Here is a 17,145-nt window from a genome sequence, read left to right as displayed (position 1 = left end):
AGCCAACGGCACGCGGTGTTCCCAGGTGGTCTCCCTCCCAAGTACTGACCGCGCTCGACGCTGCTTAACTTCGGTGATCAGACGAGAACCGGTGTATTCAGCGTGATATGGCCGTTGCCGCTAGAGTGTAATTGATAGCGGTGGACAAGCCGCGACTAGCCAGGTCCTGGTAGGTTGGTGATCGCCGAGGGCCACCGGCTGCATGCGGCTCCAATAGAACGTTCTATACACTCTTTTTAGAAACGTTTACTGGGCGCCGATATTATCGTACAGACAACCAACGAGCAAGCCCTTTACCGCAGAAATTTCATCCCCCCCCCCCCCCCAAACCAGTTTTTTCATCACCCTCCCCGTAGACTGTAAGGTGATGGCGGTCGATTGGGAAGGCGCGTTTACGAATCTATAAAATTGGTGTGGTGTGCTTTCCCCCTTTGGAGTTCGGAGGAGGTGAAGGTTTGGCCGGTTTTTCGTCTTAGAGAAATATATTTATCTGGCAAACCCGTAAGAAATTGAGAGCAGTCAATTTTTATTAGTAGCGTAGTTGCTAGCCTAGGCTTCACATATTTCCGGCTTTGCTTTCCGCGCCTTTTTTCTTATTTTAAATGATTTTTGTAATAAATGTATGATGGCAAATAAGAAAAATTCTAGAAAATACTAGTCCCAAATCCACGTGTTTAAGATGAAACTTAGATCATGAAAATATCCTTAACCCCAAACATACTTCAACACCTAGGGTGCCTCCTACAACTCCTAAAAGGTACGTCTCTAAAATATTCATATAAAGACAGGACATAAGCCGAATTCTCTTAAACCAAAGAATAACAAAAGTTGTTAGTCCTGCTGAACCAGCTCTATAGTCTGTATGAAAAGTGACCGGTTATGGTCCACTTTTATAGAACGCTCTATTCGCTTATAATAAATTTTTCCTAAATGGTCATTTAAACGCGTTTGACGTTTCACGTAGAATCTAGTACACTTAATACGTTATTTATGGTCCTATAAACCACCATTTAGATTTTTTTTCCATACGGCCCGGTAAAGTGGCCCACTCTACTGTCTCTAGCCGATGACCCCAAAAGTGCCAGTCCGGGCCTGGCGGTGTACCTCTATTTCACGGATTCAAGATATCGTCTTCTCCTTTGTTCGCGCGATGGCTACAAACGTTGTCATCTCCCACCAGGACCAACATTCGGTGACGTAATTATGAAATATTTGAAATGCTCGAATTCTCTCTTTTTACTTTGTTAAACAGTGACGGCTCCTAGCGGGTTATCGCTTCTCGGCCTTTTGGCTAAGATCAAAGTGTAGTATCTGTTCTTATCAGCTTAATATCTGATACGGGTCCCATCGGGGCCCAAGATATTAAACTTATTTTTGGACGGCGGCGGAGTGGTCGGAGCTTGCTCCACCTCCGCCACGGGTCGGCCTGGTATTGCAGTAAATCCGGGATCGGCCCACTTCTCTCTTGAAATCAAAAATCAAACGCTCTTATAATGGCGCACTGCGCAACACAGTATTTCCGGGAAATGTTATTTGGCTGTCTTTATATATATTTCTTTATTATAATATATTGCCCCTCTGACGTCATAAGTGGTAAAATCCTTATTGTCGAATAGTTAATAATGAAGAATCGGAAAGATTCCAGTTTTTGAATTTTCTTTTACCTAGTTATACACTCTTTTTCGCGGTATTTTCACGGAGGATAGGAAGGGAGGCGAAGTAGGAGGGATGAATGGCGGCAAGATTGCGGCAGCTACGCTACGTCTAGCCGCCATTTTTCCGAAATTTTCCCGCCGCTAAGCTTCTTACAAGGATGCTGCCGCGTTCATCCCTCCTACTTCGCCTCCCTTCCTATCCTCCTTGGTATTTTCCTGGGCGCGTCCATGCTTGGTTTTCCCCCTTTCAGTCCTCTCCTCCATTATGGATACCCAAGGAGTGGATGCTAGACTCCCCGTTTAGGGCAGAGGCAATGGCCGACGAGCGGGAGGCAAGTAAGAGGGGTAAAATAAAGGCGCGAAAAGAGGTTGTTCTGTGTTATTCCTGTGGTTTTATTCGTAACCCAAGGTTCGTAAATCGTGCATGTTCTAAGTGGTTGGCTGAAGGAACCGGTTTTCATAACGTAAATTCGCGGGTTTCGGTATGGTGGGTAGAGACAGCGCGCCCCTCATTTTTAGGTCATTGGGTTCCAGCCAAGATGTTCCGCGTAAAGAGAAAACACGAAATAAGCCCCTCTCCATTTTTTCTCTCTTCCCGTCTTCCGTGGACAGTGAGTCGCCGCCGGGGGCCCGCCGCCCGCGGCAGCTACATTACCAAGATATAAAGTGGCAAGGCTTATTTTTGGTAAGTACAAAATCATTTATTATATATTGCTCTATAATTAACTATATTTGGAATTAAACATTTTTGTTCTATTTATCTCAAAGTCATGATTATTCCTAACATTAATAGTATTAAACTTAATATGATATATCTTTTGTTAAAGTAGATTAGGAATTTATAATTTTAATATTTATAGAGGAGTTCGGATTTAAAATGTTATATTTTTTTAATAATGATCTCAAAGATCTGACTTTTGAAATGTTTGTTACTTTTTCTAAGTATCAATAAAACATGACATTAAATTTATATTGTGCCAAGGTTCATTTTTATATTTTACATAAACTACATCACCTAAAACAATTAATAGATAAAAGTTAGCTATATTATTTTGTTTAAAAAATATATCTCTGTCTCCGTTTTATTATTTAATTTCGTGGTTTGTTTTGATATTTTGTATTTTTGGGTTACTCCCCTAATCCATGCGGCTGTCCCATGATAAAACCTTCTATAAAACATTTTCCAAAAGTCCTTTTTTAGATTCAACTATTTAAATTACATTTAAGATTAAAATTTAGAACAAAAAATATATTTCACAATTAGAATTTGTTAATAAAATTTTAACTTTGGACTTCATTCCAAAACCAGAAAAGGCCATTTCAGAGTGGATTTTACCGCGGAAATGTTTTTGTTTAGAGATAAACGTTAGTTAGTTAGTTAGTTAGTTAGTTAGTTAGTTAGTTAGTTAATTAGTTAGTTAGTTAGTTAGTTAGTTAATTAGTTAGTTAGTTAGTTAGTTAGTTAGTTAGTTAGTTAGTTAGTTAGTTAGTTAGTAAGTAAGTAAGTAAGTAAGTAAGTAAGTAAGTAAGTAAGTTAGTACTATTTTAAGTACAAGCCTTAAGTAGAATAAAATGAAAACCAATTTTCTCGCCATTTTATTTTGTTCAATTTTGATACTAACATGTATTTTATTCACGGAAAGATGCTGCCAGTTGTTAAAAAAAGGCCAAGAGTTGACCGAAATAATATTATCGTCTGGGCGAACTTTTAATTGCATAAAAAAGCAGCGTCAAAATGATAGGATGAAGGTATTTTCCTGTTAAAAGACGCAAATCCCATCCCGCGAAAATAAATGAGTAGCCAACGGCACGCGGTGTTCCCAGGTGGTCTCCCTCCCAAGTACTGACCGCGCTCGACGCTGCTTAACTTCGGTGATCAGACGAGAACCGGTGTATTCAGCGTGATATGGCCGTTGCCGCTAGAGTGTAATTGATAGCGGTGGACAAGCCGCGACTAGCCAGGTCCTGGTAGGTTGGTGATCGCCGAGGGCCACCGGCTGCATGCGGCTCCAATAGAACGTTCTATACACTCTTTTTAGAAACGTTTACTGGGCGCCGATATTATCGTACAGACAACCAACGAGCAAGCCCTTTACCGCAGAAATTTCATCCCCCCCCCCCCCCCCAAACCAGTTTTTTCATCACCCTCCCCGTAGACTGTAAGGTGATGGCGGTCGATTGGGAAGGCGCGTTTACGAATCTATAAAATTGGTGTGGTGTGCTTTCCCCCTTTGGAGTTCGGAGGAGGTGAAGGTTTGGCCGGTTTTTCGTCTTAGAGAAATATATTTATCTGGCAAACCCGTAAGAAATTGAGAGCAGTCAATTTTTATTAGTAGCGTAGTTGCTAGCCTAGGCTTCACATATTTCCGGCTTTGCTTTCCGCGCCTTTTTTCTTATTTTAAATGATTTTTGTAATAAATGTATGATGGCAAATAAGAAAAATTCTAGAAAATACTAGTCCCAAATCCACGTGTTTAAGATGAAACTTAGATCATGAAAATATCCTTAACCCCAAACATACTTCAACACCTAGGGTGCCTCCTACAACTCCTAAAAGGTACGTCTCTAAAATATTCATATAAAGACAGGACATAAGCCGAATTCTCTTAAACCAAAGAATAACAAAAGTTGTTAGTCCTGCTGAACCAGCTCTATAGTCTGTATGAAAAGTGACCGGTTATGGTCCACTTTTATAGAACGCTCTATTCGCTTATAATAAATTTTTCCTAAATGGTCATTTAAACGCGTTTGACGTTTCACGTAGAATCTAGTACACTTAATACGTTATTTATGGTCCTATAAACCACCATTTAGATTTTTTTTCCATACGGCCCGGTAAAGTGGCCCACTCTACTGTCTCTAGCCGATGACCCCAAAAGTGCCAGTCCGGGCCTGGCGGTGTACCTCTATTTCACGGATTCAAGATATCGTCTTCTCCTTTGTTCGCGCGATGGCTACAAACGTTGTCATCTCCCACCAGGACCAACATTCGGTGACGTAATTATGAAATATTTGAAATGCTCGAATTCTCTCTTTTTACTTTGTTAAACAGTGACGGCTCCTAGCGGGTTATCGCTTCTCGGCCTTTTGGCTAAGATCAAAGTGTAGTATCTGTTCTTATCAGCTTAATATCTGATACGGGTCCCATCGGGGCCCAAGATATTAAACTTATTTTTGGACGGCGGCGGAGTGGTCGGAGCTTGCTCCACCTCCGCCACGGGTCGGCCTGGTATTGCAGTAAATCCGGGATCGGCCCACTTCTCTCTTGAAATCAAAAATCAAACGCTCTTATAATGGCGCACTGCGCAACACAGTATTTCCGGGAAATGTTATTTGGCTGTCTTTATATATATTTCTTTATTATAATATATTGCCCCTCTGACGTCATAAGTGGTAAAATCCTTATTGTCGAATAGTTAATAATGAAGAATCGGAAAGATTCCAGTTTTTGAATTTTCTTTTACCTAGTTATACACTCTTTTTCGCGGTATTTTCACGGAGGATAGGAAGGGAGGCGAAGTAGGAGGGATGAATGGCGGCAAGATTGCGGCAGCTACGCTACGTCTAGCCGCCATTTTTCCGAAATTTTCCCGCCGCTAAGCTTCTTACAAGGATGCTGCCGCGTTCATCCCTCCTACTTCGCCTCCCTTCCTATCCTCCTTGGTATTTTCCTGGGCGCGTCCATGCTTGGTTTTCCCCCTTTCAGTCCTCTCCTCCATTATGGATACCCAAGGAGTGGATGCTAGACTCCCCGTTTAGGGCAGAGGCAATGGCCGACGAGCGGGAGGCAAGTAAGAGGGGTAAAATAAAGGCGCGAAAAGAGGTTGTTCTGTGTTATTCCTGTGGTTTTATTCGTAACCCAAGGTTCGTAAATCGTGCATGTTCTAAGTGGTTGGCTGAAGGAACCGGTTTTCATAACGTAAATTCGCGGGTTTCGGTATGGTGGGTAGAGACAGCGCGCCCCTCATTTTTAGGTCATTGGGTTCCAGCCAAGATGTTCCGCGTAAAGAGAAAACACGAAATAAGCCCCTCTCCATTTTTTCTCTCTTCCCGTCTTCCGTGGACAGTGAGTCGCCGCCGGGGGCCCGCCGCCCGCGGCAGCTACATTACCAAGATATAAAGTGGCAAGGCTTATTTTTGGTAAGTACAAAATCATTTATTATATATTGCTCTATAATTAACTATATTTGGAATTAAACATTTTTGTTCTATTTATCTCAAAGTCATGATTATTCCTAACATTAATAGTATTAAACTTAATATGATATATCTTTTGTTAAAGTAGATTAGGAATTTATAATTTTAATATTTATAGAGGAGTTCGGATTTAAAATGTTATATTTTTTTAATAATGATCTCAAAGATCTGACTTTTGAAATGTTTGTTACTTTTTCTAAGTATCAATAAAACATGACATTAAATTTATATTGTGCCAAGGTTCATTTTTATATTTTACATAAACTACATCACCTAAAACAATTAATAGATAAAAGTTAGCTATATTATTTTGTTTAAAAAATATATCTCTGTCTCCGTTTTATTATTTAATTTCGTGGTTTGTTTTGATATTTTGTATTTTTGGGTTACTCCCCTAATCCATGCGGCTGTCCCATGATAAAACCTTCTATAAAACATTTTCCAAAAGTCCTTTTTTAGATTCAACTATTTAAATTACATTTAAGATTAAAATTTAGAACAAAAAATATATTTCACAATTAGAATTTGTTAATAAAATTTTAACTTTGGACTTCATTCCAAAACCAGAAAAGGCCATTTCAGAGTGGATTTTACCGCGGAAATGTTTTTGTTTAGAGATAAACGTTAGTTAGTTAGTTAGTTAGTTAGTTAGTTAGTTAGTTAATTAGTTAGTTAGTTAGTTAGTTAGTTAATTAGTTAGTTAGTTAGTTAGTTAGTTAGTTAGTTAGTTAGTTAGTTAGTTAGTAGTAAGTAAGTAAGTAAGTAAGTAAGTAAGTAAGTAAGTAAGTTAGTACTATTTTAAGTACAAGCCTTAAGTAGAATAAAATGAAAACCAATTTTCTCGCCATTTTATTTTGTTCAATTTTGATACTAACATGTATTTTATTCACGGAAAGATGCTGCCAGTTGTTAAAAAAAGGCCAAGAGTTGACCGAAATAATATTATCGTCTGGGCGAACTTTTAATTGCATAAAAAAGCAGCGTCAAAATGATAGGATGAAGGTATTTTCCTGTTAAAAGACGCAAATCCCATCCCGCGAAAATAAATGAGTAGCCAACGGCACGCGGTGTTCCCAGGTGGTCTCCCTCCCAAGTACTGACCGCGCTCGACGCTGCTTAACTTCGGTGATCAGACGAGAACCGGTGTATTCAGCGTGATATGGCCGTTGCCGCTAGAGTGTAATTGATAGCGGTGGACAAGCCGCGACTAGCCAGGTCCTGGTAGGTTGGTGATCGCCGAGGGCCACCGGCTGCATGCGGCTCCAATAGAACGTTCTATACACTCTTTTTAGAAACGTTTACTGGGCGCCGATATTATCGTACAGACAACCAACGAGCAAGCCCTTTACCGCAGAAATTTCATCCCCCCCCCCCCCCCCCAAACCAGTTTTTTCATCACCCTCCCCGTAGACTGTAAGGTGATGGCGGTCGATTGGGAAGGCGCGTTTACGAATCTATAAAATTGGTGTGGTGTGCTTTCCCCCTTTGGAGTTCGGAGGAGGTGAAGGTTTGGCCGGTTTTTCGTCTTAGAGAAATATATTTATCTGGCAAACCCGTAAGAAATTGAGAGCAGTCAATTTTTATTAGTAGCGTAGTTGCTAGCCTAGGCTTCACATATTTCCGGCTTTGCTTTCCGCGCCTTTTTTCTTATTTTAAATGATTTTTGTAATAAATGTATGATGGCAAATAAGAAAAATTCTAGAAAATACTAGTCCCAAATCCACGTGTTTAAGATGAAACTTAGATCATGAAAATATCCTTAACCCCAAACATACTTCAACACCTAGGGTGCCTCCTACAACTCCTAAAAGGTACGTCTCTAAAATATTCATATAAAGACAGGACATAAGCCGAATTCTCTTAAACCAAAGAATAACAAAAGTTGTTAGTCCTGCTGAACCAGCTCTATAGTCTGTATGAAAAGTGACCGGTTATGGTCCACTTTTATAGAACGCTCTATTCGCTTATAATAAATTTTTCCTAAATGGTCATTTAAACGCGTTTGACGTTTCACGTAGAATCTAGTACACTTAATACGTTATTTATGGTCCTATAAACCACCATTTAGATTTTTTTTCCATACGGCCCGGTAAAGTGGCCCACTCTACTGTCTCTAGCCGATGACCCCAAAAGTGCCAGTCCGGGCCTGGCGGTGTACCTCTATTTCACGGATTCAAGATATCGTCTTCTCCTTTGTTCGCGCGATGGCTACAAACGTTGTCATCTCCCACCAGGACCAACATTCGGTGACGTAATTATGAAATATTTGAAATGCTCGAATTCTCTCTTTTTACTTTGTTAAACAGTGACGGCTCCTAGCGGGTTATCGCTTCTCGGCCTTTTGGCTAAGATCAAAGTGTAGTATCTGTTCTTATCAGCTTAATATCTGATACGGGTCCCATCGGGGCCCAAGATATTAAACTTATTTTTGGACGGCGGCGGAGTGGTCGGAGCTTGCTCCACCTCCGCCACGGGTCGGCCTGGTATTGCAGTAAATCCGGGATCGGCCCACTTCTCTCTTGAAATCAAAAATCAAACGCTCTTATAATGGCGCACTGCGCAACACAGTATTTCCGGGAAATGTTATTTGGCTGTCTTTATATATATTTCTTTATTATAATATATTGCCCCTCTGACGTCATAAGTGGTAAAATCCTTATTGTCGAATAGTTAATAATGAAGAATCGGAAAGATTCCAGTTTTTGAATTTTCTTTTACCTAGTTATACACTCTTTTTCGCGGTATTTTCACGGAGGATAGGAAGGGAGGCGAAGTAGGAGGGATGAATGGCGGCAAGATTGCGGCAGCTACGCTACGTCTAGCCGCCATTTTTCCGAAATTTTCCCGCCGCTAAGCTTCTTACAAGGATGCTGCCGCGTTCATCCCTCCTACTTCGCCTCCCTTCCTATCCTCCTTGGTATTTTCCTGGGCGCGTCCATGCTTGGTTTTCCCCCTTTCAGTCCTCTCCTCCATTATGGATACCCAAGGAGTGGATGCTAGACTCCCCGTTTAGGGCAGAGGCAATGGCCGACGAGCGGGAGGCAAGTAAGAGGGGTAAAATAAAGGCGCGAAAAGAGGTTGTTCTGTGTTATTCCTGTGGTTTTATTCGTAACCCAAGGTTCGTAAATCGTGCATGTTCTAAGTGGTTGGCTGAAGGAACCGGTTTTCATAACGTAAATTCGCGGGTTTCGGTATGGTGGGTAGAGACAGCGCGCCCCTCATTTTTAGGTCATTGGGTTCCAGCCAAGATGTTCCGCGTAAAGAGAAAACACGAAATAAGCCCCTCTCCATTTTTTCTCTCTTCCCGTCTTCCGTGGACAGTGAGTCGCCGCCGGGGGCCCGCCGCCCGCGGCAGCTACATTACCAAGATATAAAGTGGCAAGGCTTATTTTTGGTAAGTACAAAATCATTTATTATATATTGCTCTATAATTAACTATATTTGGAATTAAACATTTTTGTTCTATTTATCTCAAAGTCATGATTATTCCTAACATTAATAGTATTAAACTTAATATGATATATCTTTTGTTAAAGTAGATTAGGAATTTATAATTTTAATATTTATAGAGGAGTTCGGATTTAAAATGTTATATTTTTTTAATAATGATCTCAAAGATCTGACTTTTGAAATGTTTGTTACTTTTTCTAAGTATCAATAAAACATGACATTAAATTTATATTGTGCCAAGGTTCATTTTTATATTTTACATAAACTACATCACCTAAAACAATTAATAGATAAAAGTTAGCTATATTATTTTGTTTAAAAAATATATCTCTGTCTCCGTTTTATTATTTAATTTCGTGGTTTGTTTTGATATTTTGTATTTTTGGGTTACTCCCCTAATCCATGCGGCTGTCCCATGATAAAACCTTCTATAAAACATTTTCCAAAAGTCCTTTTTTAGATTCAACTATTTAAATTACATTTAAGATTAAAATTTAGAACAAAAAATATATTTCACAATTAGAATTTGTTAATAAAATTTTAACTTTGGACTTCATTCCAAAACCAGAAAAGGCCATTTCAGAGTGGATTTTACCGCGGAAATGTTTTTGTTTAGAGATAAACGTTAGTTAGTTAGTTAGTTAGTTAGTTAGTTAGTTAGTTAATTAGTTAGTTAGTTAGTTAGTTAGTTAATTAGTTAGTTAGTTAGTTAGTTAGTTAGTTAGTTAGTTAGTTAGTTAGTTAGTAAGTAAGTAAGTAAGTAAGTAAGTAAGTAAGTAAGTAAGTTAGTACTATTTTAAGTACAAGCCTTAAGTAGAATAAAATGAAAACCAATTTTCTCGCCATTTTATTTTGTTCAATTTTGATACTAACATGTATTTTATTCACGGAAAGATGCTGCCAGTTGTTAAAAAAAGGCCAAGAGTTGACCGAAATAATATTATCGTCTGGGCGAACTTTTAATTGCATAAAAAAGCAGCGTCAAAATGATAGGATGAAGGTATTTTCCTGTTAAAAGACGCAAATCCCATCCCGCGAAAATAAATGAGTAGCCAACGGCACGCGGTGTTCCCAGGTGGTCTCCCTCCCAAGTACTGACCGCGCTCGACGCTGCTTAACTTCGGTGATCAGACGAGAACCGGTGTATTCAGCGTGATATGGCCGTTGCCGCTAGAGTGTAATTGATAGCGGTGGACAAGCCGCGACTAGCCAGGTCCTGGTAGGTTGGTGATCGCCGAGGGCCACCGGCTGCATGCGGCTCCAATAGAACGTTCTATACACTCTTTTTAGAAACGTTTACTGGGCGCCGATATTATCGTACAGACAACCAACGAGCAAGCCCTTTACCGCAGAAATTTCATCCCCCCCCCCCCCCCCCCCCAAACCAGTTTTTTCATCACCCTCCCCGTAGACTGTAAGGTGATGGCGGTCGATTGGGAAGGCGCGTTTACGAATCTATAAAATTGGTGTGGTGTGCTTTCCCCCTTTGGAGTTCGGAGGAGGTGAAGGTTTGGCCGGTTTTTCGTCTTAGAGAAATATATTTATCTGGCAAACCCGTAAGAAATTGAGAGCAGTCAATTTTTATTAGTAGCGTAGTTGCTAGCCTAGGCTTCACATATTTCCGGCTTTGCTTTCCGCGCCTTTTTTCTTATTTTAAATGATTTTTGTAATAAATGTATGATGGCAAATAAGAAAAATTCTAGAAAATACTAGTCCCAAATCTAAGATGAAACTTAGATCATGAAAATATCCTTAACCCCAAACATACTTCAACACCTAGGGTGCCTCCTACAACTCCTAAAAGGTACGTCTCTAAAATATTCATATAAAGACAGGACATAAGCCGAATTCTCTTAAACCAAAGAATAACAAAAGTTGTTAGTCCTGCTGAACCAGCTCTATAGTCTGTATGAAAAGTGACCGGTTATGGTCCACTTTTATAGAACGCTCTATTCGCTTATAATAAATTTTTCCTAAATGGTCATTTAAACGCGTTTGACGTTTCACGTAGAATCTAGTACACTTAATACGTTATTTATGGTCCTATAAACCACCATTTAGATTTTTTTTCCATACGGCCCGGTAAAGTGGCCCACTCTACTGTCTCTAGCCGATGACCCCAAAAGTGCCAGTCCGGGCCTGGCGGTGTACCTCTATTTCACGGATTCAAGATATCGTCTTCTCCTTTGTTCGCGCGATGGCTACAAACGTTGTCATCTCCCACCAGGACCAACATTCGGTGACGTAATTATGAAATATTTGAAATGCTCGAATTCTCTCTTTTTACTTTGTTAAACAGTGACGGCTCCTAGCGGGTTATCGCTTCTCGGCCTTTTGGCTAAGATCAAAGTGTAGTATCTGTTCTTATCAGCTTAATATCTGATACGGGTCCCATCGGGGCCCAAGATATTAAACTTATTTTTGGACGGCGGCGGAGTGGTCGGAGCTTGCTCCACCTCCGCCACGGGTCGGCCTGGTATTGCAGTAAATCCGGGATCGGCCCACTTCTCTCTTGAAATCAAAAATCAAACGCTCTTATAATGGCGCACTGCGCAACACAGTATTTCCGGGAAATGTTATTTGGCTGTCTTTATATATATTTCTTTATTATAATATATTGCCCCTCTGACGTCATAAGTGGTAAAATCCTTATTGTCGAATAGTTAATAATGAAGAATCGGAAAGATTCCAGTTTTTGAATTTTCTTTTACCTAGTTATACACTCTTTTTCGCGGTATTTTCACGGAGGATAGGAAGGGAGGCGAAGTAGGAGGGATGAATGGCGGCAAGATTGCGGCAGCTACGCTACGTCTAGCCGCCATTTTTCCGAAATTTTCCCGCCGCTAAGCTTCTTACAAGGATGCTGCCGCGTTCATCCCTCCTACTTCGCCTCCCTTCCTATCCTCCTTGGTATTTTCCTGGGCGCGTCCATGCTTGGTTTTCCCCCTTTCAGTCCTCTCCTCCATTATGGATACCCAAGGAGTGGATGCTAGACTCCCCGTTTAGGGCAGAGGCAATGGCCGACGAGCGGGAGGCAAGTAAGAGGGGTAAAATAAAGGCGCGAAAAGAGGTTGTTCTGTGTTATTCCTGTGGTTTTATTCGTAACCCAAGGTTCGTAAATCGTGCATGTTCTAAGTGGTTGGCTGAAGGAACCGGTTTTCATAACGTAAATTCGCGGGTTTCGGTATGGTGGGTAGAGACAGCGCGCCCCTCATTTTTAGGTCATTGGGTTCCAGCCAAGATGTTCCGCGTAAAGAGAAAACACGAAATAAGCCCCTCTCCATTTTTTCTCTCTTCCCGTCTTCCGTGGACAGTGAGTCGCCGCCGGGGGCCCGCCGCCCGCGGCAGCTACATTACCAAGATATAAAGTGGCAAGGCTTATTTTTGGTAAGTACAAAATCATTTATTATATATTGCTCTATAATTAACTATATTTGGAATTAAACATTTTTGTTCTATTTATCTCAAAGTCATGATTATTCCTAACATTAATAGTATTAAACTTAATATGATATATCTTTTGTTAAAGTAGATTAGGAATTTATAATTTTAATATTTATAGAGGAGTTCGGATTTAAAATGTTATATTTTTTTAATAATGATCTCAAAGATCTGACTTTTGAAATGTTTGTTACTTTTTCTAAGTATCAATAAAACATGACATTAAATTTATATTGTGCCAAGGTTCATTTTTATATTTTACATAAACTACATCACCTAAAACAATTAATAGATAAAAGTTAGCTATATTATTTTGTTTAAAAAATATATCTCTGTCTCCGTTTTATTATTTAATTTCGTGGTTTGTTTTGATATTTTGTATTTTTGGGTTACTCCCCTAATCCATGCGGCTGTCCCATGATAAAACCTTCTATAAAACATTTTCCAAAAGTCCTTTTTTAGATTCAACTATTTAAATTACATTTAAGATTAAAATTTAGAACAAAAAATATATTTCACAATTAGAATTTGTTAATAAAATTTTAACTTTGGACTTCATTCCAAAACCAGAAAAGGCCATTTCAGAGTGGATTTTACCGCGGAAATGTTTTTGTTTAGAGATAAACGTTAGTTAGTTAGTTAGTTAGTTAGTTAGTTAGTTAGTTAATTAGTTAGTTAGTTAGTTAGTTAGTTAATTAGTTAGTTAGTTAGTTAGTTAGTTAGTTAGTTAGTTAGTTAGTTAGTTAGTAAGTAAGTAAGTAAGTAAGTAAGTAAGTAAGTAAGTAAGTTAGTACTATTTTAAGTACAAGCCTTAAGTAGAATAAAATGAAAACCAATTTTCTCGCCATTTTATTTTGTTCAATTTTGATACTAACATGTATTTTATTCACGGAAAGATGCTGCCAGTTGTTAAAAAAAGGCCAAGAGTTGACCGAAATAATATTATCGTCTGGGCGAACTTTTAATTGCATAAAAAAGCAGCGTCAAAATGATAGGATGAAGGTATTTTCCTGTTAAAAGACGCAAATCCCATCCCGCGAAAATAAATGAGTAGCCAACGGCACGCGGTGTTCCCAGGTGGTCTCCCTCCCAAGTACTGACCGCGCTCGACGCTGCTTAACTTCGGTGATCAGACGAGAACCGGTGTATTCAGCGTGATATGGCCGTTGCCGCTAGAGTGTAATTGATAGCGGTGGACAAGCCGCGACTAGCCAGGTCCTGGTAGGTTGGTGATCGCCGAGGGCCACCGGCTGCATGCGGCTCCAATAGAACGTTCTATACACTCTTTTTAGAAACGTTTACTGGGCGCCGATATTATCGTACAGACAACCAACGAGCAAGCCCTTTACCGCAGAAATTTCATCCCCCCCCCCCCCCCAAACCAGTTTTTTCATCACCCTCCCCGTAGACTGTAAGGTGATGGCGGTCGATTGGGAAGGCGCGTTTACGAATCTATAAAATTGGTGTGGTGTGCTTTCCCCCTTTGGAGTTCGGAGGAGGTGAAGGTTTGGCCGGTTTTTCGTCTTAGAGAAATATATTTATCTGGCAAACCCGTAAGAAATTGAGAGCAGTCAATTTTTATTAGTAGCGTAGTTGCTAGCCTAGGCTTCACATATTTCCGGCTTTGCTTTCCGCGCCTTTTTTCTTATTTTAAATGATTTTTGTAATAAATGTATGATGGCAAATAAGAAAAATTCTAGAAAATACTAGTCCCAAATCCACGTGTTTAAGATGAAACTTAGATCATGAAAATATCCTTAACCCCAAACATACTTCAACACCTAGGGTGCCTCCTACAACTCCTAAAAGGTACGTCTCTAAAATATTCATATAAAGACAGGACATAAGCCGAATTCTCTTAAACCAAAGAATAACAAAAGTTGTTAGTCCTGCTGAACCAGCTCTATAGTCTGTATGAAAAGTGACCGGTTATGGTCCACTTTTATAGAACGCTCTATTCGCTTATAATAAATTTTTCCTAAATGGTCATTTAAACGCGTTTGACGTTTCACGTAGAATCTAGTACACTTAATACGTTATTTATGGTCCTATAAACCACCATTTAGATTTTTTTTCCATACGGCCCGGTAAAGTGGCCCACTCTACTGTCTCTAGCCGATGACCCCAAAAGTGCCAGTCCGGGCCTGGCGGTGTACCTCTATTTCACGGATTCAAGATATCGTCTTCTCCTTTGTTCGCGCGATGGCTACAAACGTTGTCATCTCCCACCAGGACCAACATTCGGTGACGTAATTATGAAATATTTGAAATGCTCGAATTCTCTCTTTTTACTTTGTTAAACAGTGACGGCTCCTAGCGGGTTATCGCTTCTCGGCCTTTTGGCTAAGATCAAAGTGTAGTATCTGTTCTTATCAGCTTAATATCTGATACGGGTCCCATCGGGGCCCAAGATATTAAACTTATTTTTGGACGGCGGCGGAGTGGTCGGAGCTTGCTCCACCTCCGCCACGGGTCGGCCTGGTATTGCAGTAAATCCGGGATCGGCCCACTTCTCTCTTGAAATCAAAAATCAAACGCTCTTATAATGGCGCACTGCGCAACACAGTATTTCCGGGAAATGTTATTTGGCTGTCTTTATATATATTTCTTTATTATAATATATTGCCCCTCTGACGTCATAAGTGGTAAAATCCTTATTGTCGAATAGTTAATAATGAAGAATCGGAAAGATTCCAGTTTTTGAATTTTCTTTTACCTAGTTATACACTCTTTTTCGCGGTATTTTCACGGAGGATAGGAAGGGAGGCGAAGTAGGAGGGATGAATGGCGGCAAGATTGCGGCAGCTACGCTACGTCTAGCCGCCATTTTTCCGAAATTTTCCCGCCGCTAAGCTTCTTACAAGGATGCTGCCGCGTTCATCCCTCCTACTTCGCCTCCCTTCCTATCCTCCTTGGTATTTTCCTGGGCGCGTCCATGCTTGGTTTTCCCCCTTTCAGTCCTCTCCTCCATTATGGATACCCAAGGAGTGGATGCTGAGACTCCCCGTTTAGGGCAGAGGCAATGGCCGACGAGCGGGAGGCAAGTAAGAGGGGTAAAATAAAGGCGCGAAAAGAGGTTGTTCTGTGTTATTCCTGTGGTTTTATTCGTAACCCAAGGTTCGTAAATCGTGCATGTTCTAAGTGGTTGGCTGAAGGAACCGGTTTTCATAACGTAAATTCGCGGGTTTCGGTATGGTGGGTAGAGACAGCGCGCCCCTCATTTTTAGGTCATTGGGTTCCAGCCAAGATGTTCCGCGTAAAGAGAAAACACGAAATAAGCCCCTCTCCATTTTTTCTCTCTTCCCGTCTTCCGTGGACAGTGAGTCGCCGCCGGGGGCCCGCCGCCCGCGGCAGCTACATTACCAAGATATAAAGTGGCAAGGCTTATTTTTGGTAAGTACAAAATCATTTATTATATATTGCTCTATAATTAACTATATTTGGAATTAAACATTTTTGTTCTATTTATCTCAAAGTCATGATTATTCCTAACATTAATAGTATTAAACTTAATATGATATATCTTTTGTTAAAGTAGATTAGGAATTTATAATTTTAATATTTATAGAGGAGTTCGGATTTAAAATGTTATATTTTTTTAATAATGATCTCAAAGATCTGACTTTTGAAATGTTTGTTACTTTTTCTAAGTATCAATAAAACATGACATTAAATTTATATTGTGCCAAGGTTCATTTTTATATTTTACATAAACTACATCACCTAAAACAATTAATAGATAAAAGTTAGCTATATTATTTTGTTTAAAAAATATATCTCTGTCTCCGTTTTATTATTTAATTTCGTGGTTTGTTTTGATATTTTGTATTTTTGGGTTACTCCCCTAATCCATGCGGCTGTCCCATGATAAAACCTTCTATAAAACATTTTCCAAAAGTCCTTTTTTAGATTCAACTATTTAAATTACATTTAAGATTAAAATTTAGAACAAAAAATATATTTCACAATTAGAATTTGTTAATAAAATTTTAACTTTGGACTTCATTCCAAAACCAGAAAAGGCCATTTCAGAGTGGATTTTACCGCGGAAATGTTTTTGTTTAGAGATAAACGTTAGTTAGTTAGTTAGTTAGTTAGTTAGTTAGTTAGTTAATTAGTTAGTTAGTTAGTTAGTTAGTTAATTAGTTAGTTAGTTAGTTAGTTAGTTAGTTAGTTAGTTAGTTAGTTAGTTAGTAAGTAAGTAAGTAAGTAAGTAAGTAAGTAAGTAAGTAAGTTAGTACTATTTTAAGTACAAGCCTTAAGTAGAATAAAATGAAAACCAATTTTCTCGCCATTTTATTTTGTTCAATTTTGATACTAACATGTATTTTATTCACGGAAAGATGCTGCCAGTTGTTAAAAAAAGGCCAAGAGTTGACCGAAATAATATTATCGTCTGGGC

General features: G+C 39.5%; 10 non-coding genes across 10 annotated transcripts; 5 read left to right on the top strand and 5 right to left on the bottom strand.

The window, feature by feature from the left end:
- On the bottom strand, positions 1 to 119 carry LOC149938740 (5S ribosomal RNA). The gene has a single exon (XR_016482148.1). It is a non-coding gene; the product is annotated as a 5S ribosomal RNA (ribosomal RNA).
- A 1,152-nt stretch (positions 120 to 1,271) lies between these two features.
- On the top strand, positions 1,272 to 1,463 carry LOC149938739 (U2 spliceosomal RNA). The gene has a single exon (XR_016481550.1). It is a non-coding gene; the product is annotated as a U2 spliceosomal RNA (small nuclear RNA).
- Positions 1,464 to 3,454: 1,991 nt separating this feature from the next.
- Positions 3,455 to 3,573, bottom strand: LOC149938738 (5S ribosomal RNA). The gene has a single exon (XR_016482147.1). It is a non-coding gene; the product is annotated as a 5S ribosomal RNA (ribosomal RNA).
- Positions 3,574 to 4,726: 1,153 nt separating this feature from the next.
- Positions 4,727 to 4,918, top strand: LOC149938737 (U2 spliceosomal RNA). Its single transcript, XR_016481549.1, has one exon. It is a non-coding gene; the product is annotated as a U2 spliceosomal RNA (small nuclear RNA).
- Positions 4,919 to 6,904: 1,986 nt separating this feature from the next.
- On the bottom strand, positions 6,905 to 7,023 carry LOC149938736 (5S ribosomal RNA). The gene has a single exon (XR_016482146.1). It is a non-coding gene; the product is annotated as a 5S ribosomal RNA (ribosomal RNA).
- Positions 7,024 to 8,177: 1,154 nt separating this feature from the next.
- Positions 8,178 to 8,369, top strand: LOC149938735 (U2 spliceosomal RNA). Its single transcript, XR_016481548.1, has one exon. It is a non-coding gene; the product is annotated as a U2 spliceosomal RNA (small nuclear RNA).
- A 1,983-nt stretch (positions 8,370 to 10,352) lies between these two features.
- LOC149938734 (5S ribosomal RNA) lies at positions 10,353 to 10,471 on the bottom strand. Its single transcript, XR_016482145.1, has one exon. It is a non-coding gene; the product is annotated as a 5S ribosomal RNA (ribosomal RNA).
- A 1,149-nt stretch (positions 10,472 to 11,620) lies between these two features.
- LOC149938733 (U2 spliceosomal RNA) lies at positions 11,621 to 11,812 on the top strand. Its single transcript, XR_016481547.1, has one exon. It is a non-coding gene; the product is annotated as a U2 spliceosomal RNA (small nuclear RNA).
- Positions 11,813 to 13,795: 1,983 nt separating this feature from the next.
- Positions 13,796 to 13,914, bottom strand: LOC149938732 (5S ribosomal RNA). Its single transcript, XR_016482144.1, has one exon. It is a non-coding gene; the product is annotated as a 5S ribosomal RNA (ribosomal RNA).
- Positions 13,915 to 15,066: 1,152 nt separating this feature from the next.
- Positions 15,067 to 15,258, top strand: LOC149938731 (U2 spliceosomal RNA). The gene has a single exon (XR_016481545.1). It is a non-coding gene; the product is annotated as a U2 spliceosomal RNA (small nuclear RNA).
- Positions 15,259 to 17,145: the final 1,887 nt, after the last annotated feature.

Source organism: Leiobunum rupestre, chromosome 6 (assembly GCF_980474605.1).
Source record: "Leiobunum rupestre chromosome 6, qqLeiRupe1.1.hap1, whole genome shotgun sequence".
In the NCBI taxonomy this organism is placed as follows: Eukaryota; Metazoa; Arthropoda; class Arachnida; order Opiliones; family Sclerosomatidae; genus Leiobunum; species Leiobunum rupestre.
Note: the sequence above shows the minus strand (reverse complement) of the source record. Positions and strands in the feature narration are given on the sequence as shown.